This window comes from Puma concolor, chromosome F2 (assembly GCF_028749965.1).
Source record: "Puma concolor isolate L17-30 chromosome F2, mPumCon1.1.hap2, whole genome shotgun sequence".
In the NCBI taxonomy this organism is placed as follows: domain Eukaryota; kingdom Metazoa; phylum Chordata; class Mammalia; order Carnivora; family Felidae; genus Puma; species Puma concolor.
Window position 1 is genome coordinate 5,235,465 of NC_141684.1, and position 24,723 is coordinate 5,260,187.

The window sequence follows — 24,723 nt, forward strand, 5'->3', positions numbered from 1 at the left end:
TTGCATAATTTTGACCTCCAAACTTGCCTGCATTAAACTATATGACTCATTTTCAAAACCTCTACATAACCTTACTACCATATTATTAATCCTTAGCCATGTGCACAAGTAGCAGAGTTGAGATTTGAGTCCAGATGTTTATAAGTTTAAGGTCTTTTAAAAAAATTATATGATCCTATGTCTTTAAATTTTTCCATTATGTAAAGTGTTTTATTTTTTCCTTGGAGTCAATAAAACCTGAGTTTGGGCATTGGCTTAACCATAAGCACCAATCACCATTCCTTTTGCAGATAACAGAATCCCCTCCAGATGATTGGGAAGAAATTTAATAGGTATAAGGAAGAATACGTCTGAATCATGAGGTTGGCTGGAGAAGTAGGCTTCAGTCTAGGCATTCTGGAATGAATTCCAAAGCCTCACTACAGAAGTGGACTGCCCAGGGTCCACTTTCCCACGGTCAGAAGGTTGCCTTTCCCAAGGTCAGAAAACCTGGTGAATCGAGAAGCCCCACCTCATCTTCAAGATCCGAAATTGTGCCACATTGGTCATAATCCTTGCAGACAAAATGGGTGCCTTGATATCCCGCCTCTTTCCCCAGGAGCCAATTCCTAATCAAGCCTCACATAGGTGTCAAAGCCTCTGATTGGTGGATTCTAAATCTCAGCCTGATTGCCAGCTGCAAGGGCATCTGGGAAATGTAGTTTTAGCTTTCCATGAACTAAGGAAACCAAGGAGAAAAACTGCTTGGGGCCAGCAAGTACTGTAGCACTGTAGCAAGGAATGATTAAATAGAGAAAGCATACTTTGCAATATCAGCACCCAAATGTATTGGTTAGATGAGATTCAAAGTGTGCTAATTAATTTTTTTTTTTTTTTTTTTTTAAGGAGCACAGTTCATTATCTGAACCTCCCCCTTCTCCCTTCCAGAATGGAAACAAGAATAAGGAAGGATGGAATTGGTCCAACACAAATTGCCTTGGATCCTTGGTCCTAACTCAGCTGTTTTATCAATTGGCTATTTCAGAAGGATGGGGTGACCAAGTGGCCAGTGGCTGTCTTTATACTGACCTGTGTTTTGATTTACCATCACCACTTACTAGTTTGAGACATGGCAATTTTATTAGACTTTTGGGGCCCCAGTTTCCTTTATATTTAAAACATGGATCACAATTCCAATCTCCAAGGTTTGGTGAAAACCGAATGAGACAATAATTATGGAGTGTTTGGCACAATGCTTGACATACATTAAATGTTCGCAGGTGGCCATTCTCCCACACTCCCCCCTTTCCCTATAACTAAAGTGCAGAATGTTCTCCTGAAATGTGGCTGGGAATCACGCAGTCAGGATGTTACAGATTTGGAATGAACAGCACAGAAATTACCCCCTTTCACAGCCAGGGGGGGTAGAGGGTAACGTTAGCACAGGTGCCCGGCTATGACCAGAATGGCAGGCACAATGTATGGATGTGATGCCATCAGAAATCAGATGATATCCATAGAAAGAAGCAAAGAAAATCCTGCACAAGTACCCTGTTACCTATTTAGTGATTGTTTTGATGGGAAATACTTGGATTCCGAGACATCTCTTTCAAAACAGAAAGAACTGGGGGCGCCTGGGTGGCGCAGTCGGTTAAGCGTCCGACTTCAGCCAGGTCACGATCTCGTGGGATCTCGCGATCTCGCGGTCCGTGAGTTCGAGCCCCGCGTCAGGCTCTGGGCTGATGGCTCAGAGCCTGGAGCCTGTTTCCGATTCTGTGTCTCCCTCTCTCTCTGCCCCTCCCCCGTTCATGCTCTGTCTCTCTCTGTCCCAAAAATGAATAAACGTTGAAAAAAAAAAAATTTAAAAAAAAAACAGAAAGAACTGGGGGTAGGGAGCTGCTGGCAGGTGGCGGGGCCCATGAACTAAAGCTATAATCCAGGGGCTAGACTCCAGGGGCTAAACAGGAGAAGAAATGTGGAATGAGTTCTAGAGAGATATGTTTGTCAGACATACTATCCAGATGGATACTTTTGCACAAGAAACAAATGTAAAGGCTGTAACTGGAGTCGGGGAAGGGAAATCCAACATTAGGAGTTCACTTAGAACAGGAGCACAAGCCTAGACCTGGGCCAACAGTCAAGGGGACAGGAGACCAAATCCCAGAAAAAACCGGTGAAAGGTCTCCTCGTGTAAGTTCAGTGGATCCAAGCGCTGGGGGCCATGAGCTGGGTATTGGGTTTGAAACAAGAAGCCTCTGTTAATTCAGTATAAATAAAAGGCAGGGGGGTGGCTGCTTTTATGGAATGTGTAAAGTGTTTCTCAATTGGCTTAAAGTTACATCTGGATTAAAAAGATCTAGCTTACACTCCGGATCCCTCTGTGGTTTTTTTTTGTTTTTTTTTTTAAAGACTTTTTATTTATTTTTGGGACAGAGAGAGACAGAGCATGAACGGGGGAGGGGCAGAGAGAGAGGGAGACACAGAATCGGAAACAGGCTCCAGGCTTCGAGCCACCAGCCCAGAGCCCGACGCGGGGCTCGAACTCATGGACCGCGAGATCGTGACCTGGCTGAAGTCGGACGCTTAACCGACTGCGCCACCCAGGTGCCCCTGGATCCCTCTGTTTTTAAGCAACCATTCAACTTGTAAAGCATTCCATGTGAATCCTAATTACTGGGTTGGGGAAACCCAGTGTCATAATGGCTATGAAAAGATGGGCCCATCATTATCTTTTGGCTCTCAATCTGCACCGTCCAACAGAGTAGCAACATGGACTATGCAGTGCCTGAAGTACGATTGTTCTGGTTGAGCTGTTCTGTAAATGGATTTCCAAAACACGGTCCAAAAAAAAAAAAAAAAAGAATGTAGACTATCTCATTAATAGTTTTTATTTGATTACATGTTGAAAACGATAATATTGGGGCACCTGGGTGGCTCAGTCGGTTAAGCATCCGACTTCAGCTCGGGTCATGATCTCATGGTTTGTGAGTTTGAGCCCCACATCTGGCTCTGTGCTGACAGCTCAGAGTCTGGAGCCTGCTTCGGATTCTGTGTTTCCCTCTCTCTGCCCCTCCCCCCGCCTCAAATAAGTAATCATTGAAAAAAAGTAAAAAGAAAATGGTATTACTTGGAGCATATCAGGTTAAGTAATATATATTATCGAAATTAATTTTACTTGTTTATTCCTACCTATTCAATGAAACTACTACAAAATTTTAAATTACTCATGTGACTCTCATTGTATTCCCTTTGGACATGCTGCTTTGAACTGTCATTCTCGATCTTCAGGTGGTATCACGGATTGGACTAGCTGTATGGGCACGTGACTACACTGGATCACTGAGAAATGAGCCTTGGTGTAATCGAACCCACCAGGTAGGGTACAGTGACAACGGCGGTGTGGGATCTACTCCCTGTGCAGTTCGACTTTGACAACATAGTGTCTAAACTTCTAGAGGCTGTAAGACAGATCCTAAGAATGAAACCAAGGAAGCAGATCCACAAGCTAGATCCAGATAAATCCTCAAAGCGGATCACCTCTGCAGCCAGAGCTGTGCCGTGGGCCTTTCAGTTCCATGAGCCAAAACACCTTCTTGGTCAAACTATATTAATTTTTTTTTCATTTCTGGCATAAAGAATGCCAGCTCTTCCCAAGCACTTTTCAACTATAGAGGGCTGTCTACATACACACTGCCTGCTCTGGTCACGTCTGCTGGGGACAATGAAGCCCGAGAATGGTGACTGGCTCCAAGCCACGGTGTAAAAACGAACAGAGTCTGACGTAGCACAGCAGGCTCCTGACCGCCAGAGGTATGCTAGCTGTGCACCACACCCGGTGTAGGCGTGGAAATAACAAGTGACACAAAACAGCACAACGTCTGGTTGTCCGAGCCCTGCTGTCCCCCCTGCCCTCTGCACCCTGTTCAGTGTAGGGCTGGCCAATACCCAGTCCCGAGCCAATCCTGCTGCGGGTTCAGAGTGCATTCGAACCTTTCAGACTGCCATCTTGAAATAGTCCTATTGTCCCAAACCTAAGACTGGTTGTCTGTTGAGTAAGGCCTGGACACCTGCTTAACCACTGTGCACAGCCTTCTCTCAGGCCTTACACTGTGGCCTATAGGTTGCATTTCCCTTGCCCTGGTCACTGGCATCACCAATGACGGGCACCCACAATTGCCAACTTTGCAGTGATTCTAGGAGAGGTGAGTGGGGACCATCAGGAGACGGATGTGATCCTGAGACCTGTTGTGTGGAATCATGAGGAGGGGAATGACGGCTTCCCAGCTAACCAGAAGATGGTAGGAGAAGAAATAACCCAGCTGTTCAGGGAGCAGGTTTCTTCCGACGTGCTCACACCTACCAGTTTAGTCACTGGGCTAGCTTCAACACCAAGGTCACTATTCCCTCCTTGGACTCTGGCGGCCTTTTCTAAATTATGCCCTAGAACAATGTAGTGGTTCTTTCTTTCTTTCTTTCTTTCTTTCTTTCTTTCTTTCTTTCTCTCTCTCTCTCTCTTTTCTTTCTTTCTTTCTTTCTTTCTTTCTTTCTTTCTTTCTTTCTTTCTTTCTTTCTTTCTTTCTTTCTTTCTTTCGAGAGACAGAAGGAGTGGAGTAGGGGCAGAGAGAGAGGGAGACAGAGAATCCCAAGCAGGTTCCATGCTGCCAGCGCAGAACTGGACACAGAACTCGATCTCACGAAACTGTGAGATCATGACCTGAGCAGAAACCAAGAGTCTGATGTTCAAGTATTGAGCCACACAGGCTCCCTATGGTTGATTTCCTTTTCTCTCTTCTTCTTTTCTCTTCTCTGTTTAATATTTATTTATTTTTAGACAGAGTGAGACAGAGCATGAGGAGGGGAGGGGCAGAGCGAGAGGGAGACATAGAATCCAGAGCAGGCTTCAGGCTCTGAACTTTCAGCACAGAGCCCAACATGGGGCTGGAACTCACAGACCGCGAGATCAGGACCTGAGCTGAAGTCGGATCCTTAGCCAACTGAGCCACCCAGGAGCCCCGCCATGGTTGATTTTCTTCACATTTTTCTGTACCCCTGAATTTTCTCATCTCCCTGAATGAGGATCCCTTGAAGGAGCCCAGAGGAGTCCAGCTCTTCCTTACTTTTGTATGAGCCACTTAACGCTTCAGGCACAGGGGAGCATGATGGTGCCCGTGAGAAGCACAGGGGAAAGAGGATCACCGAGTGCATAGATGCTGTTGGTACATTTCTCCAAAACTAGTGGCGCTACAAGATACTGGCCAGTCTGAGCCCGCCCTTTCTAAACGGTAATTAAGGATCAGGCACAATGACCGTCTTGGAGCCCGCTGAACGTGACGCGGGGGCTGCAAATGCTGGAGAACACCTGCTTCCAACGTCAGCCTCCCGGTTTCTTCTCACCTAGCATCTGGCAAGTGGCGTGATCAAGGCCACTTGCGAGGTGGGGAGAGGGGTGGCCTGTGGGTTACCTTTCCCGGAGCTCTGGTGCCTCCCTGCAGTGGCCACCTTCTCACTGGGCATGCGCACACCATCGCAGGTGTCCTTTTCCCAGATTCTCGTACAGGAGTCCCTTGGTAGATAGAGGAGTTTCTCATTTCCTTGTTATGTATACATCATCGCAGGTTTTCGATGCTGAATAATGAAAATTTAAAAGGAAAAAGAGAGAAAAGTAAACAATGGATTCTCAAGTCTTTTTTATGTAACGTGAGAGCTTTTGAGGCAAAACCAAAAGCTGCTTGTCACGGATCCCGCGGCTTGGGCAGGTGATATGCATTCCAACCTCCACCTTGTGTGCAGCTGGGTCTTACCTGGGTCAGAAACCTGAGTATTTACCAACTTTCTTCATCTTTGCTTGTTTCTAGAGTTCCGGATGTGACTTAGGGCATTTCAATTAAATGCATCCACCTGGACTCCTAACAGAGCTAAGGGGGAAAGCGTCTACTTGGCGGATGCTCGTCACGACCTGCTTCTGGATCCCATGGTCGGAAGTGGCTTCCCTAACTGGCAGGCAACGTTCTTCTTTCAAAGCCTTCCGTCCTTGGAGTCTCAGTATCACCTTCACCTGCAGTGAGGGCTGGAGCAATGTCCTGGAGGCCAGGCTAGTCCTCTGCTTCTCCCCAACGACCCTATGACCTGCTTCATACACTCTAATCAGCCCCCTGAAAGTAGATAGACAGGCTTCTGTTCTCTGCCAGTGAGCCCTGAGAACATACCTTTCCATTTATACGCTTAAACATAGAGACGCTGGCTTCAACACAGAACACAGGAGTCCAACTGGGGGAAGATTGACATTATCAGTACCACCGCTTTGGTCTAGACATTATATTCTTATAAATGCCACCAGAACTTGTGTGTGTGTGTGTGTGTGTGTGTGTGTGTGTGTGTATGCAGCATACTATACTGCTGACTCTTACTGAAGCTGGTATGAAGGAAAAAAAAGCCCCTGAAACTTCTAAAGCACTTGCTTTGTCCCCACGGCCCTCTCCTAAGTGACTCTTGGCGGCTGCGGATCCCTAGGAATGAGCTACCTCTCAGGTGCTTTAAGGAGAGCTAGGCAGGCAGGGGGGAAAAGGCTTTCTGCATTATTTATCAAATCAAAGAGAAAGTGCAATGTTTTCTTTTTTGAGAGAGAGCGAGCAGGGGAGGGGAGGGGGGGCAGAGAATGATAGCGTCATGTTTTGTCTTCAGAGAGAGCAGGGGGAGGATGAGTATAAAAAAGTCACGCCTGTGATGGGAGCCCCTCGGTGCAGCTGTGGGTCGTGATGATGAGTGACCACACAGTTCCCAGGATCCGAAACCCGCTCCTGAGACACCCTGTCAGCCAGGCTATGCTGTAAACAATCCTCTGTTCCCAGCTGCTGAGAAAGAAAGCAGCTTTGAAGATCAGATGCCCCGCAGAGAACCCCACGGGCGGTCTGTGGGCAGGAAACCCCAGGACTAATGCTTGGCTCATTTCCTTAAACACTAGTGAGCTTCAGAGACAAAAAAAGTTTCGATTCAATCTGGTTGTGTTTGGTTGCTGTTTTAACTTTTAATATGTCCTGAGATGTCCACTCAACCCCCCCAGACAGACACGGGGCTGCCTCGGGGGACAGTGCATGGCACCAGACTTGCACACACCCTTGTCTGTTAATTGTGGATCCATGCAACTCTCTCCCCCACCAATGGGCATCTTCCGTGGGTGTTGGATGTGGCAGGTGCTGGGAGCATGGGTTTTAAACCCAGACCGAAGCAGATTGAAATCTGTCCTTAACCACTTTTTACTTTATCCAGGGGTTTTATATTCTCTTTGTCACAGTTGCTTCACCAGTGAAATGGGCACAATGATGCCTCACAACCCAGGCAGCCAGGGGGAGAAGAAGCGTGCACGGCGCTTTGCAGAGTCCGGTTTGGGGAAAGCAGCGTAGACCATCAGCCAACACGCTCTGTTTTTCCTTTCAGGACAGAGTCCTGGAGTGGCCAGGGAGAACTACAACGTGACACATGCTAATGACATTGGAGCACACACGGGGAGGGACCTCCAAGAACTCAGTTCCGTTCAGCGGTTTACCAAGCACTGGCTCAGTGGCCTTGGACACCATGAACGAGCTCTCTGCACCATAGCCTCCACCCCTGTTTGTGGCGCGTAAGGACAGCTTCTTCACTGGGCCGCTATGGGAGCAAATGGGAGCGCGCAGGTGCAAGGGCTTTGCGCGTCTATAGAGGGGGGGTTCCGTGAATGCCGCCGAGAATTACCCTGGTCACCGCCCACTTCCTCACCTGCTGGCTCAGCCCCAGAAACTTCCTCAAAGGCCAATGCACTTCATCCTGTCAGTGCGCTTTCCACACAGACGGGCAACCGAGCACGACGTGCTCCCACGACAGACGGAAGGCCACCCTGCAAGTTGTGGGGCAGGACGAGGGTCTCCTGTGAAAGGGAGTCTGTAGGTGTCCCCGTGTGTCCCCGTAGTGATGCTGCTAGGGGGCTGTGTGTCAAGTGTGACCCACAGATAGGTGACATCTGCCCTCTGCCTTGTCTCAGGTCAGAGCCACACGCTCACCTGTTTGACCTTGTGTCTCACAGGCTGGTTCTGGGTGGCCCAGGGACAGGCAGTGCAGGCTGGAAGGCTAAACTATCTTCCAGCTGCATGTTATTTGAAGCTCCCAGGAGATATTCCAGTAGAAACAAGGTAACAAAATGGGCCCCTCCAGGGCTAGCCCACAGATGCCGTTTTAATTCATGGTATATAGCTGAAGTCTGTTCAGTTGTAACCTATGATCTGAGTCCTAGGATCCTTGAAAAAGGAGAAGCAAAGAGAATATACGTGTGTGTGTGTGTGTGTGTGTGTGTGTGTGTGTGTGTGTGTGTGTGTGTGTGTGTGTGTAGGAAGTTCTCACACACTTTCTGGGTATAAATTCAGCTTGAGGGAACTTTCAAAAGTGGACAAAACTGGCATTTGGGATCTAACCACCCAATAGATGCCAATCTAGAAACAGTATGATGTTTGACAGACTCTTTAAATTTAACTGATGCAACCCCACTCGCATTTGGCCCCCAGAAGTAGGTATGACCCTACCATAAATATCAAATATGGGGACTCAGAGACCTGGACTGGGCCATCCCTTTGATTAATATGCAAGCCCTCCTTTGACTGGAGACCTGTTGAGCGCCACGGTGCATGTGCTTCCCATTATCCAAATCTTTCTTCTTTCCCCAGGCAGCAAACCCTTTCCCAGCACCCAGAAGGACAGGCGGTGGGTGGGACAGAACACGTTTCTTTTTTCCTGCAGTTCTCTATCAAAATGTACCCTTTCTCCAGTAAGGATGCAGAGAAAAGCCACGTGGTCATGTACAGTCTCCTTTGAACCACCTTTTAATCCTAAAGAATAAGCCTCTTATAACAAACCAGCCTCTACCGTAGGAGACACAGTTTCTGTCTTTAAGCGCCTTGAGGGCTATCACATGGAAAAGGTGCATTCTGCATGGCCTCATGGGACATTGGTCGTATGGATGGATGGATGGAGTGAGGTGTGTGTGTTTTCTAACTTCCTTACAGACAGCAGGACGCACGTGCGGATTGGGACTCTGCTGGGGACCGTGGCATGCTGGTGGCAGGGTGCCTGCCACAAGACGAAGGGGCTGCGGACCTCAGGCATCTGCAGACGGGGGACTCCTCTGTGGTCCCTGCAATTCTCCTTATTCTTTTTCAGAGAAGAGAGGGAGATGACCCAGGGGCAACTGGCGACAAAGATTTCCCAGGAGAAAAGAAATTTGAAAGACTAGCTGAGATTCTGTGCTTGCTTAGCTCAAATGAGCCGGTCAAAGTTGCAGGAAGGACAGATTTCAGACTGTCCCCAATCCAGGCAGCCCACATAGACATACTGGCCCCGTAAAGTGAGGTTCACGCCCTGTGGGTGGTCTGACACCTGCTGCTGCACCCAGTCTCCCACCTCCCCCTCCAGGTCTCCTCCTTAATGCTTCCCGGGGCAGCAGCTCTCAGGTGGGACTCCTTACCCGGCTCTGCAGGTGTTGGCAAGCCTGGGGGGTGTGACATATGGCTCACTTAATTGACAGGGATACAGGAGACAGCAAGCAGACCCGGGCCAGCTTCAGGGACAAGTGATCTGGAGAACGTGGTTCCCTGTCAGGGACCCCAGGGGCTCACCAACACTGTGAGCCACCACACCCCTTGCACTGCTCCTCCCCACCCCTGCTGCTGAGGGAGGTCATGGGGAGGCGGTGACCTCAGGTTGACCCTTGAACTGGCCTCCAGTAATGGGCGGCTCCTCCCCCCTCCTTCCCGTTTGGAACATGCGCTCTCACCCCATGATGCTCCCTCAGTGGGAGCATTTCCAAGGGTGCAGCCCTGAGAGGCAGTGATCTCACGCACTAAGGCCTCTCTGGAAACTCTGAAGATCCTTCGGGCAGGTGGGAGACTCCGGGTCCTGCGGCCGAGACAAGCCTGAGTAAGTCTCGCTGTTTCTCTAAACTTCCGCCGGCTTCTGGAATGCCTGCCGCCTGCCCTTCCTTCCTCTCTCCTTGTCCTCCCTGCACCTGCCAACAATGGGGCAGTCAGCCAGGCGGCCGGGTCCTGGGTCCTGGGACAGGGGCATCCTGAAGACCATGGCTTGGTCACCAGCTCTTTGCGCAGAGTGGTGGCCAGTGGGTCTGGCACTTAGGGACTGGGAACACGCCAGGGCCTAGCGGACGGCATAGCAGGGGTGCAGGGTGGGTGCTGCCTGTAGGGCGGGCACATGGGCCGCTGGTGCCCAAGCAGCAGTGGGGGCAGGGATGGGGGCCAGAGGGGGCGCTGGGGCTGGAGGGGGAGGAGGGGGGGCCTGGGGCCAGGGGCAGGGGGCGGGGGCCGGGGGAGGGGGCCAGTGGGGGGCGCTGGAGCCAGGGGCGGGGGACTGGGGTCTGGGGCCAGGAGGAGGGGCCGGCGGTGCTGGGACCTGGGCTGGGGCCGGGGGGCGGGGGCGGGAAGCAGGGGCCGGGGGAGGGGTCATGTGCAGGAAGAGCCACCGCTCTGCTGCCTCCGGGGCTGGCGGACCAGGAGGAAGACCAGGATAGGCCAGTGGGGACCTTGGCTGTCCTTGGGCGAAGCCAGGAGCTTGCAGGCTGCCGGAACTAAGTCGTGGCCCTGTAACAGAGCCTGATGGGGACACGAAGGAGTGGAATCCCTGGGAAAGCGAGAGAGGAGGAGGGTGTAGTTGTGACAGGGAGTGAAGGGGAGGAAGCCCCCTGCCTTCTGACCCCGGATTCGTTTTACACCCTAATTAGCCTGGACTTCTGATAACAGCGAATGCACCCGAAAACCCCTCCTGGAAAACTTGCATTCTTTCCCAGTTTCTTGAAAATGCACAGCTTACCATGTCTTTGATGTGTGCACATCAGTGACACCAAACTCTTTCTTGATCGACCGACAGTGAAGAGGAAAGGGTAGGGCGTAGTTTATTCAAACCCAGACTGCCAGAGAAGCTTCCGTCCCAAATCTAGTCCACAGCCAGCCTGAGGCATGGGGTTGTTACCTCTCTGTGGGGCAGGCTTTACCTGAGGCCCCCGAGCAGCGTCACTAGGAAGGACAGTCCCCGAGGAGCGTGGAGACCCTCGTCCTGCCCCACAACTTGCAGGGTGGCCTTCCGTCTGTCGTGGGAGCACGTCGTGCTCGGTTGCCCGTCTACGTGGAAAGCGCACTGACAGGATGAAGTGCATTGGCCTTTGGGGAAGTTTCTGGGGCTGAGCCAGCAGGTGAGGAGGTGGGCGGTGACCAGGGTAATTCTCGGCGGCATTCACGGAACCCCCCCTCTATAGACGCGCAAAGCCCTTGCACCTGCGCGCTCCCATTTGCTCCCATAGCGGCCCAGTGAAGAAGCTGTCCTTACGCGCCACAAACAGGGGTGGAGGCTATGGTGCAGAGAGCCCGTTCATGGTGTCCAAGGCCACTGAGCCAGTGCTTGGTAAACCGCTGAACGGAACTGAGTTCTTGGAGGTCCCTCCCCGTGTGTGCTCCAATGTCATTAGCATGTGTCACGTTGTAGTTCTCCTTGGCCACTCCAGGACTCTGTCCTGAAAGGAAAAACAGAGCGTGTTGGCTGATGGTCTACGCTGCTTTCCCCAAACCGGACTCTGCAAAGCGCCGGGCACGCTTCTCCTCCCCCTGGCTGCCTGGGTTGTGAGGCATCGTTGTGCCCATTTCACTGGTGAAGCAACTGTGACAAAGAGAATATAAAACCCCTGGATAAAGTAGCATTAAGAATTGGTTCAGGAGGGATTTGATACCATTTCTTAAACGTTTGGTAGAACTGACCAGTGAACCATCTGGTCTGGGGTCTTTAATAAATGGACCCCTACTCAGATCGTTTCTCTCTTTTTGTGTGGGTTTAGAAGATTTTGTCTCACAAGGAATCGGTTTACTTCATCTAGGTTATCAAGTTTATGGGCATAAAGTTGTCCATAGAATCCCTTCATTCTTTCTTTGTTGTCCAGGGGGCATGCAGTGATGTCCCCTCTGTCATTTCTGATATTAGTGATTTGTGTCCTCTGTCTCTCTCTTTTGTAATTAGCCTGTCTAGAGACTCATGAGTTTTGTTGATTTTTTTCAATGAACCGGCTTTGCGTTCATTGATTTTCTGTATCGATTTCATTCAGTATACATTTCATTGATTTCTGCTCTAATTTTGTTATTTCTTCTGCTTACTTTGGATTTCATCTGCCCCTTCTTTTTACTTTCCTATGTAAAGTTCTAGAGGGTTCATTTGAGAGTTTTCTTGATTTGTAATGTATACATTCAATGCTATACATTTCCCTCCAAGCACTGCTTTCACTGCATCCCAGAAAGTTTGAAAAATTAGGCTTTGGTTTTCATTTAGTTTAAAATATTTTAAATTTTCTCTTGGGATTTCTTCTGTGACACACGTGGTATTTAGAAGTGTGCTGGTTAGGGGCGCCTGGGTGTCTCACTCGGTTAAGTGTCTGACCTCAGCTCAGGTCATGATCTCACTCATTGTGAGTTGGAGCCCCAAGTCAGGCTCTGTGCTGACAGCTCAGAGCTTGGAGCCAGCTTCACATTCTGTGTCTCCCTCTCTCTCTGCCCCTCCCTGCTCAGAGGCTCTGTCTCTTTCTCTCTCTCAAAAATAAATAAACATTAGGAAAAAAAAAAAGAGAAGTGTGCTGTTTATTCTCCAGGAATTGGGGAATTTCCCAGTTATCTTTGTGTTGTTAATTTCTAGTTTAACGCCAGGGCTAAGAGCAGACATTGTGTGATTTCTAATCTTTTAAATGTGTGCTTACCGCCCAGAACGTGTCCTATTTTACTGAATGCTCCACGTGAGCTGGAGAAGATGTTGTTGTTAAATTAAGTAGCCCTCAGATGTCCATTACCTCCAGTTGATAGTTGCTGTTGTTGATTTCAACCATGTCCTCACTGCTTTCTGCTGCTGGATGTGTCAGTTTCTGATGGGGGGTGAGGAGCCTCAACCATAATAGTGGGTGCACCTTTCTCCTTGTGGCTCCATTAGCTTGGGCCTCCCAAATTTGACGCTCTGTTGTCAGGCACATACAAGTTGAGGACTGGTACATCTTCTTGGAGAACATACATTGCTTTTTGTTGTTGCTGACAACTTTATTTGCTTTGAAGCCCGCTCTGTCTGAAATTAACGTAACTACTCTACTTTCTTTTTTTTTGATTAGCCTAAACGTGTGTTTTCCTCCACTGACCTTTAATCGCAATGTCTTTACATTTTAAGTGGGTTTCTTACAGCCAACATATGGTTGGATCTTGTCTTTTAAATCTACTGAAAATATCTTTTAATTGTTGCATTTAGCCCACTGGTGTTCAAAGTGATTATGGATATAGCTGGGTTAATATCTACTATATTTGTAACTATTTTCTCTTCATTGCCCTTGTTCTTTGTTCCTGTTTTTGTCCTCCACTCTTTTTCTTCCTTTTGTGGCTTTAACTGAGCATTTAATGATTCAGTTTTCTCAACTTTCTTAGCATATCACTGATATTTATTTTTTGACCCTTTTTAGTTGTTATCCTAGGGTTTGTAATATACATTTATGACTAATCCAAGTCGGCTTTCAAATAACGCTTCGCCATTTCACGAGAAGTGTGAGTGCCTTATAATAAGAAAATAATCCTAATTCCCCCTTCCCATTCCCAGTGGTCTTGCTCTATTTCATTGCACTTAGGGGTAAGCAAATGCAAGTAGGTGTGTGCGTGTGTGTGCACACTCACAAAATCAATACATTGTTGCTATTATTGGAACAAAAAGTTTTGTCTGTTAGCTCAATTAAAAATAAGAATTTACTTTACTTTCACCCTTTCTCCTTTGATGTAGATCTGAGTTTCTGATCTATATTATGGTCCATCTCTGGGAAGAACTTCTTTTAATATTTCTTATAAGGCACGTCTACTGAAAATAGCTTCCCTCAATTTTTGGTTGTCAGAGAAAATCTTTATTCTTTACTTTTTGAAGGATGATTTTGCGGGGCACTGAATTCTACGTTGGCATTTCCTTCCTTTTCCAACACTGGATATTTCACTCCCCTCCCTTCTTGTTTTCTTGGTTTTTGAGGGGAAAATCAATGACTCTTTGCTCCTCTGCAGATAGGTGGCCCTCACCCCCAGCTGCTTTTTGGTATGTATATGGCTTAATGTTCTGTGGGGTTCCTGTATCTGTGGTATGCATCTGAAATTAATTCAGGGGAAGTCTCAGTCATTACTGTTTCAAATATTTGTTCTGTTCCTTTATTTCTCTTCCAAGACTCCCATTATGAGTGTGTTATACTTCTTGTTTATGTTTATTTTTGAGAGAGAGAGAGAAGGAGAGAGAGAGAAGACAGAGGATCTGAAGCACACTCTGTGCTGACAGCAGAGAGCCTGTTGCAGGGCACGAACCCGCGAACCGTGAGATGATGACCTAAGCTGAAGCCAGATGCTCCACTGACTGAGCCACCCATGTGCCCTGTTGTGCCTCTTGTAGTTGTCCCACATGCCTCGGATACTCTGTTCTGTTTTGGTCATTGTTCTCTTTGCTTTCCAGTTTTAGAGGTTTCTGTGGGTATATCCTCAAGCTCGGCGATCCCTTCCAGCCTACTATTATGCTCATCGATGGCTTCCTTCGTGTCTGTTGCAGTGGCTTTAATCTCTAGCTTTTTTTGGTTGTTGTTGTTGGTTCTTTCTTAGAATTTCCATCTCTGCTTCCACTGCTCATCTCTTGCATGCCGTCTGCTTCTTCCAGGAGAGCCCTTAGCCTGTGTACATCAGGGTTGTTTTAGATTCTTGGTCTGATGGTGGCAACATCCCTGCATGTCTGGTTCTGACGATTGCTCTGTCTCTTCAAATAGTGGTGTGTGTTTGGTTTTCGTTTTTGGTTTTGTTTTTTTGCTTTTAGCACAGCTTGTAATTTTTTCTCGATAGCTGGACCTACTGTACTGGGTAAAAGAAACTGCCATAAATAGGCCTTTAGTTCTGTGGTGGGGTGGGGTGGGGGGGGGCAGAAGTGCTCTATATCCTACGATTAGGTGTCAGTCTTTTAGGGGAGTCCGTGCCTCTGGTCATAAACTTCTCCAGTGTTTCTTGTCATATTTCTTCTAGAATGATCTGGAGTTGGGTATTTCCCTTCTGCCAGGTCAATCAGGCTCTACGGTACCCAAGGCAGCTAGGCTCTGTTTAGCCAGTTTCTTCTGAGGGCAGGCCTTGTGAAGAAGAACGCTGTGCCCTGGTATGTTTGAAGATGGTTCTCCCCACCCCCTGCCAGAAGCATTGGGGTATTTTTGTCTGATTTGAACTGCGGGAACCTGGCCAAACTCCTGGAGGTAAGTCTCACAATACTGCCCCTCCTCCCACAAATGATGGGGTCCTCTGGGAGACTGAAACTCTCAGAGTTGTCCCCACTGAGTCTCCAGCAATTTGTAATTTTGTTAAAGTTTATTTACTTATTTGGAGAGAGAGAGAGAGGGAGAGGGAGCACGAGCGGGGGAGGGGCAGAGAGAAGGAGAGACAGAATCCCAAGCACGTTCCACACCGTGAGCACAGAGCCCAATGTGGGGCTCGAACTCACGAACTGTGAGATCATGACCTGAGCTGAAATCCAGAATCGGACACTTAACCCACTGAGCCACGCAGGCGCTCCCAGCGATTTGTCATTCATAATTCAGGTTCCCTGGCCCCAGCCCCGGTTCCCACTGTGTTTTCCAGTGACGAGTATCTGCTCTGTATTCTCCTGGTATCTGTCTGTTCTTGGAGGGAGCTGGTTGTCCAGTGTCCTCCCCTCGCTTCAGGATCCAAGAAGAGTTGTGGATTTTTCGATGTCTTCAGCTTTTTATGTGTTGTTAGGACAGAGTGGTGACCTCCAGGCTGTATATAAATGTATATACCTGTTTTGTTTTTGCCAGAACAATTGTAAATCTTATCATGTGTCTTAACTTTGCTTTCCATATTTGCTTTACTAGCATAAAGATATTAAATTGATTTTTATATGTTGATTTTGTGTCCTCCGACCTTGTTGAACTCATCTGTAAACGAGGACAGTTTTTATTTCTTCCTTTCCCATCTGTGTTTTTTCTTTCCTTTTTTTAAAAAATTTATTTATTTAGTTTTGAGAGAGAGAGAGAGAAAGAGAATCCCAAGCAGGCTCCTCACTGTCAGCGTGGAGCCTGACGCAGGGCTTGAAGTCATGAACCATGAGATGGTGACCTGAGCTGAAATCAAGAGTCAGACGTTTGACTGACTGAGCCACCCGGGCAACCCTGATTTTCTTTCCTTATTCGTCCTTTTCTCAGTGGCTAGAGCTTCCAGTCATGTTGAATATAAGTTGTGGGAATGGATGACCTTGCTTTGTTTGGAATATTAGTGGAACCGATTCAGTCTTTTACTGTTAAGAATCACACCAGATGTACATTTTTGCATATTCTCTGTATTGAGTTCAGGCGATCCACCTCTGTTCCTAACTTGCTGATGGATTTTATCATAAAGAGGTGTTGGATCTTGTCCGATGCATTTCTTTGTCAATTTGAATCATCATGACATCTTTTTCCTTTAGCCTGTTGATATGGTGGGTCATGCGGAGTTTGTTTTTTTTTTCTTTTTTTTTAATTTTTTTTTAACGTTTATTTATTTTTTTGGGACAGAGAGAGACAGAGCATGAACGGGGGAGGGGCAGAGAGAGAGGGAGACACAGAATCAGAAACAGGCTCCAGGCTCTGAGCCATCAGCCCAGAGCCCGACGCAGGGCTCGAACTCACGGACCGCGAGATCGTGACCTGGCTGAAGTCGGACACCTAACCGACTGCGCCACCCAGGCGCCCCTAATGCGGAGTTTTGAATGTGAGACCACTCTTACATATCTGGAGTAAACCCCACGGAGGCATCTTATAGGATTCTTTTTGTATATCGTTAGATTAATTAACACCCAATTGGTTTAATTGTGGTGGGACTATTAAGATTAAATATTTCATCTCGGTTGAATTTTTGCTTGTGGTTTATGAGAAATTATCCCATTTCTTCTAAGTGTCAAAGGTGAAAGCGTAAACTTGTTCATAATTATATTCGTTTCCCAGATCTGATGTAAGAAATGACCACAAACGCAATGACTTAAAACAACAGAAATTGATTCTCTAATAGTTCTGGGGGCCAGAAACCCAAAGCCGGGGTGTCAGAAAGGTTGGTTCCTTTGGAGGCTTGAGGAAATGTGTGTTCCATCCTCTTTCCTAAAATCAGGGCCACAGGCAGTGTTGGCGCTTATCGGCGTGTGGTTGTGTAACCGCAGTCCTTGCCTTCGTCAGCATGTGGCTTACCTCCTGCACTTCTCTGTGTCTCAGATCCCACCCCCTGTTCTCTTACGAGCACGCCAGTATTCGGCTTTAGGACCCACCCCAAATGCAGGGTGAACTCATTTGGAGATCCTTAACTTAATTACACCTGCAAAGATCCTATTTCCAACGAAGGTTGTACAGTAAAACCTTGGGTGGAGAGCAACTTGTTCTGCAAATGTTCTGCAAGACGTGCAGACGTTTCTAATAAATTTTAACTTCATAAACGAGCGATGTCTTGCAATACGAGCAATACGTGATGCTGAATATCACATGATCACAAATGAGCCAATGGTTTTTCTCTCCCCCCCTTCTCCCTGTGGGATCTTGGGTGATCATTTCCCATGCTTAAATGCTCAGTCCCAGGCCACAGCATTTGACAAAAGTCAGTGATTTTCTGGAACGTTGGAAGGTGCCCACAACTGGAACCAGTATATTTTATTTTATTTATTTATTTTTTTTTGCCACTTCAGAGAACCTCTGGACAGTCCTTTGCTTTTCTGTACAAGAGTGAGATTAGGAATGCTTTGCTTCCTTCTAGGTCAGGCTGCCTGCAGATGTAGACCCTTTCCTCTGTTGTCTTGTTGCCAGTTACATTAAATACAGTATATGACCAGAGTTTATTAACATGGTACTGTAGTCAAGATCCATGCGAGTGGATACAACGGCCCCCGTGCAGAAAAAGGTTGAAAAGAAAGGCGGTAAGAAGGAGATGATTACGGTGGAAGTCAAGAAGGAAATCATCGAGAAGTACGAACAAGGTATGCGAGTAGCCGAAATCACAAGATTTTCTGAGAAGTCTGTGTCTGCATCTCGTCTGCAGAGGAGGAGGAGAAAAAGGCAGTGGAATCCCTCGCTTCAGATGAGGTTAGGGAGATGTGTCAAATGTGGGAAACGGTGCAAAATTTTGTAGTAAAGCACCATCCGAATAAGGCTATAGCAGTGTGAGTGATGAATCTGGTTCACGACAATGCAGTGTCACGTTTCTATGAAATCCTCAAAAGGAGGCAAAAGCATCATTGGATAGGTTTCTTGTTAAAGTTGCACAGGAAAAAAAAAAGAGTCCATTGAGCCAATAGATGACAGTGATTCTCTTAGCGACGGCGAAAGTGGTCCTACACAGTAACCCTCCTCTCTCTTGTCTCCCTCACACCAGCCGTGGAAGTTTTCAAAGATAAGTGCAGGTTAATTTGTTAATTTTTCTTTCTATTTTGTATTGTCTTTATTATTTTGTATTATCTTCCAGCATTGTAATCTTTTTTATAGGAGTAATTTGGGGTTGTGGAACACATCCTCTGAGGTTCCTTATTTCTTACGAGGCAATTCGCTTTGATATACAAGTGCTTTGGATTACAAGCATGTTTCCGGAAATGAATTATACTCACAAACCAATATTTTGCCGTATTTATAAGAATGCAGGGTTAGGACTTGGACATATACCTTCTGGGGGATGCTAGTCAACCCACTACCACAGTATTCCATTATCTCCTGCGAGCTGAGAATGAGAAGTGCTGTGCCCGGTTTCATTGGCGATTTGTGTCTTTTCCCTTTATTTTTGTCAATCTTAACTGAGGTCTATCAACCGTGTGTGATTTTTGGAAGAGCTGGCTTTCTATTTCATTGTCTTTTTGGAGTCTTACACTGGTTCGTCTCCCGCTTGCCAGCTTCCATGATTGTCCCTTGGTTGCCTCTTACATGAAGTCCAGGGGCTGTAGTCGTGATAAGCAGGGGGACCAGGGAACATGGTGTCTATGCTACCCTTGTCGGCCTGGAGAGAAAGTAGTTCTCATTTTAAGGATGAAAAACTGGGTTCGGTGCGTTAATCTCCTTCTCCCCAGATGTTAAGTGGAGGACGAGACTTGGTCGGGTTCTTCTGTGTCTGAGACTTCTTTCTCTTCTCCGTTGCTGCACACATTCTCCCCGCGGCCACACAGGAACACGCCCTCCTCACCCCAACCTGTAGTGTTCACACTCAGCGTTTCCAAAGCTTCCCAGGAAGGAGGCAGACCAGCTGGAGAGACAGCCAGCGTTATCGCCGAGACCTGGATATGGGCGACCTCACATAAGACCCTGGTTTCCCAAGGGTGAGCACTGGCAGCTCCAATGGTGTCTGAGAAGTGCCTTTCTTAAAGACTCGTAGGGGGACGACCCACTGCCCTTGTTAGCAGTGGAAGTAGTGCTGTGATTAGCGTCGCTTTTTAAGTTTATTTATTTTGAGAGAGACAGAGACAGCGCAAGTTGGGGAGGGGCAGAGAGAGAGAGAATCCCAAGCAGGCTCTGCACTGTCAGCGCAAAGCCCGACGTGGGGCCCGGACCCACAAAGCTGTGAGATCATGACCTGAGACAAAACCAAGAGTCGGATGTTTAGCTGACTGAGCCACCCAGGTTACCCCATCAGCATCATTTCAGTGAAATGCAGTGGTTGTATAAGCGACCCCGTGCTGCTTGGTCTCTGGCGTCCCAGTCCCTTCAGTGTAGACTTCCCCCTGGTGGTTCTGGAACTGTCTGCTGCTCTGTCCTGTCCTTCCACCACATTAGCCATGACATAACACAGCTCTGTTTTCGCCACTGGAAATTTGTTTCGTTTGGTTGGTTATTATTTTTCCTATTCACTATACAATAATTTGACCTCTGGAAATACATTCAAGGGAATGTATTGTTAATGAAACAGGAAGAAAGATGGCAAGATTTTCCTGAGCGTGGAGGCTGTGCAGATGGAGAGACCTGACTTCACCTCCTGTCCCTGCGTCCTCCTGCTGTGGGGTACCCTGAGAGGAACCACACCTCTGAGCCCAGTTTCCCAGTTTCCCTCTGAGCCCACACCTGTTTCCCAGTTTCATGAAATGGGGATAATCAGCAGATTCTTCTTCTCATGGGTCGTCTTTTCTAAAAATGTTTTATTTATTTTTGAGAGAGAGAGACAGAGTGGACATGGGGGGAGGGGCATAGAGAGGGAGACACAAAACCCGAAGCAGTCTCCAGGCTCCGAGCTGTCCGCGCAGAGCCCGACATGGGCCCGAACCCACGAACCGTGAGGTCATGACCTGAGCCAGAGTCAGACGCTTAACTGACTGAGCCACCCAGGTGCCCCTCTTTATGGGTCTTCTCAAAGTCTGTTTGAGAGTCCGTTACGACCACAGTGGTGGTTTTACAGGAAACTGAGCCTCGGAGATAAGAAGTGGTTCTTTATAGTCTGTCTTCTGTCTTCTTGTGTCCTTTCCTGGATAGAATTCACTCCTCCTTCCCCTTTCTCGTCTCCCTTAGCTTCTGCCTTGCTGTCACTGCACATCTGGCTCAGGCTTCTTCCTGTTTGCTTTCTCTGCTACCCATTCCTCCTCCCTCCCCCTCCTCCCCTTTCTTCTCCCTCCATCCCCTTCTCTCCTTCCTCCCTCCTCCCTCCCTCCCACCCTCCCTTCTTCTTTATCCTCCTTCTCCTTTACTTCCTCCTCCTCCCTGCTTCTCTCCCTTTCCTCCTGCTTCTCCAGCTCCTCTGACTCCCCAGTCTCTAACACCATTGAATGTTTACTGTGACCATGTCTGTAACCTGAGCTGGAACAGAAGTCCCAGCGTGAACTCACTGCCAGGTGCCTTCTCTTGTGCTGAAGATAGCCTGGTGATCTAAAGTATGTCCAGGGAAGAAAGAAGGTACATCAACACCCTTCTTCCAGATTTATTTTCATCACTTTCTTAGGGCCATGAAACACGAATTTCCCTCAAGGTCCTTGGCAAGATTCTGTGCTTTACTGGGTGACGACATCGACTGAAAGGTGTGGTGTTAGTCGATGCGGGACAGATGACGTCACAGGTCAGCCCCCCTGCAGAGCCCCCATCCTGTGCCTCGGTCTGAAATACAGGCTGTGGACTTGGTAGGGGTAACCAAGGAGGGCCTCTGGCAGCAGAGAGCTGCTCCCGGGGAACAGAACAAAACAAAACTTTCATGTTTGTTGAGAAAATGCTATATTAAATCATCCGAATGGTCCTATTCACTCATCTTTCAGCACTTATCCACTGAATGCCGGTTGTCTGCTGGATATACCTGTAGGCGCAGAGATTGTGGCTGTTAGTAAAATTAAGACCCCTGCCCGTGTGGGGCTCACATTCTAGTTGAGAAGACACGGCAAAGAAAAAGTGGACAGAGACACAAGAAATCAGGATATGAGGGAGTGCTAAGTGTCAGGAGAGGAAAAAGCCAACGAAAGGGGCGAAGAGTACGCCTAGATGCCCTTCAAGGTGGGGGGGGGGGTGCAGCTGGAGTACGGGCGAGCCCCGGGATGATGTCAGGAGGGAGGCACAAAAGCATCAGGAAGAAGAGTATTACGGGCTCAGGATAAAGCGGATGCAGACTCCAGTGGCCGGGAGGGACAGGAAAGGAGGAATGGCTGAGGGGGAAATTAGTAGGAAGTGAAGTGAGAAATTAAGTAGCAAGGGTCCAGATGATATTGGTCTTTGAGGTCCGTGGGAAGGATTTTGAATTTTAATCCAATTAGGAAAAGAAGTCAATGGCAGATTTCAATCAGAGAAGGAGGGGCGGCGGGGGGACTGACTTACATTATTATTGGATCCACTCTGAGTCCCTAGTGGGGCTCAGACAGACAGACAGATGTGTATCAAGGCGGTGGGGGGGGCCCTTTACAAGTTCCTATAATGCTGGCTGGGAACAATGGTGATTTGGAGCGTTCATCTGGGGTGGATTTGGGATTTATTTTGAATGTACGAAATGGCAGGATTTGATGGTTGCTTTTGTTTAAAAAATTTTTTTAATGTTTATTTATTTTTGAGAGAGAGCACGTGGGCATGTGCAAGCAAGGGAGGGGCAGACAGGAAATGGAATCCCAACTAGGCTCTGTGCTGACAGCAGAGAGCCTGATGCGGGGCTTGAACTCCCGAACTGTGAGATCGTGACCCGAGCTGAAGTTGGATGTTTAACCAACTGAGCCACCCAGGCACCCCGGTTGCTTTAGTTCTATATCTCAGAAAGAAGTCAGTCAGAGATTAAACTAAATGTTTTGACCCGAGTCCCTGGAAAATGGTGTTAGCACTGATGGAGAATTCGAGGAGTGAATCACAAATATCAGGGAAGGAAGATTCAGAGATATGTTTGGTCCAGGTCGGAGCTGAGAGGCTCATGAAATATTCGGACAGACTTCCAATTAGATGTCGTATGAAGAATTTAGGGAAAAGATCATACCTATAAATTTATATGTAGCTATCGCAAGCGGTAAGAAATCCTTCAGTAAAACAAACCCCTTTATCCAGTTTTAGCCCAGCGTTTTCCAAAGCAATTTGACTAAGAAACCTTTTTTTTTCTTCGGACACTTATATGTGTTCTGGGAAGGGGGTGTCGCACAGAACACGTTCTCAGATAACGCTGGTGTGTGAAGCACAGCCTGGAGACCTCATAATTATATGTCTTGAAAGTTCACTGCTGAATTAAAAAGAAGAAGAAGAAAATTGTCCTTGTTCATGCATGGAGGTAGCTTTGTAGAATCACTGCTTATGCAGCGTGTCTCCTCATTGCGATCCTCACGCTGAAATTAGTGAAAAATCTTTGTTGGAGGGAAAAGATGCTTAAATCCATTGGAGGCTGGGTAGCAGTTTTCTCCTGCCACCTTATAAATATGTCAAAACTCTCAAGGTCTGAAGCAATTTATTCTGAAAGTAGGAGGGGAATAGCAGGAGAACACTTGGCAGGTTGATTGCAATCTGTCACGGTGAAGGAGGTTCATAAAGCATGTGGGCATTGCGTTTAGGGCGAGTTTTCAAACTATGAATAAAAAGTCATTAGTGTTTAGTATATAGTGAAATGTATTTAGGTTTGAAACACTGTTTTTAATTCAACATACTAGAATGCTCTGACGTGGAAAGAGATGGAATGGAATGGATTAAAATATGAAGAAGCAATATCAGAGCGCATCCCAGGGAGAGGATGAAATATTATTTCCTCTATCTTTGTTTCAAATCTGTGTGTGTGTGTGTGTGTGTGTGTGTGCGTGTGTGTGCACATGTGTGTAAGCTCACATAGCGTGGACCGGATTGGGCTGGTGCACAATATATTCTTCAAGAGGGCGGTGATAAGTCAGTTGGAAGGCTAAGACGATAGATGGATGACTTCATCCATGACTTAACAGATAGAGAAGAAGAAGATTAAAGAAAGCCTAATTCGAGAGTCTGTCAGTAGTGTTTACATCAGGAGCTCACATTGAATGACTAGTCAATTTCTGCCCACTCACCATTTGAGTGTCCTTTGAATCGTGTCCCTTGCCTGTCACCCTGCAGCCTCCCCTGGTCCCAGAGACCTCCTGTTCTGAGCCTCACACTTGCTTGAAACAAACTATCATGACAGTCACCTGGCTGGCCTTCCATTCTTGCATCCTCCAATTCGTTCTCCACGTAGCTCTGAAAATATAAATACAATCAAGTCTCTCTCTCACCCCTGGACTGGCTTGTCGTCCCCTTTACGATAGGATTCAAAATACATAATCTAATATAAAGATGCCTGGGTTCTGCCTCCTATTTGGGTTCGTTTAGGTTCAGTGTCAACTGTGTCAATCCTGCACATCTCACAATCCATCTGTGTCTTCCCTGCCTCTAACTAAGCTTTATTGTTCCTTATATTTCTGTCAATCTGTGTCTTTTAATCTTCTGATCTTTGAATGCTAAGGTGATTATTGACATGGAGGGTTGGAATCTGCCATTTTATTATTTGTTTCAGTCTTCTGTCTCCCTCATTCCTCTGTTGTCCCTTGTTGCCTTTCCATGGGTTACCCAAACAACTTTTTTACATCTTGACTTCCTGGTAGTATTTTTTGGATGTATCACTTGGTATAGTTTCTTCGTGTGTACTCCTCACAGACTGCTGGTATGTTGGTGTTTTACCACTTTGGGTGTAGAACCTCCTTCCTTCCTTCCTTCCTTCCTTCCTTCCTTCCTTCCTTCCTTCCTTTTCTGTCTTCTTTCTCTCTTTCTTTTTTTAAGAACCCACTTTCATCTGGGACCTTTTACACTCCCAATCATTACAGTATGACCATGTTAAGTATTTTCCCTCTATGTGTCATGCACCATATTGAACGATGGTGTAAGTTTAGCTTCAACCCCAGATATGATTTAAGAACCTCATGAGGGCAATGATGGTCAATTATATTTATATGTATTTTTACTCATTCCGAAGTTCTTTCTTTAGTTCCAGCCTTCTTCTCTGAACATGTCCTTTATGTTTAGGGAACTTGTCCTAGAATTAGAAGCTGTTGAGGTTTGCACAACGCTGTGGATATACTAAAAACCATTGGGTTATAATCTTTAAACTGGTGAGCTATATGGCTAATGGATTGTACTCAGTAATCCTGTTTGAGAGTAATATGTGTGGCACCCCTTGAGGGCTATGCTTTAGTTAGAGCCAGCTGGTTGCGGTTTTGTTCAGTCTTTCTATATCCTTGCCAGTTTTCTGTCTACTAAAT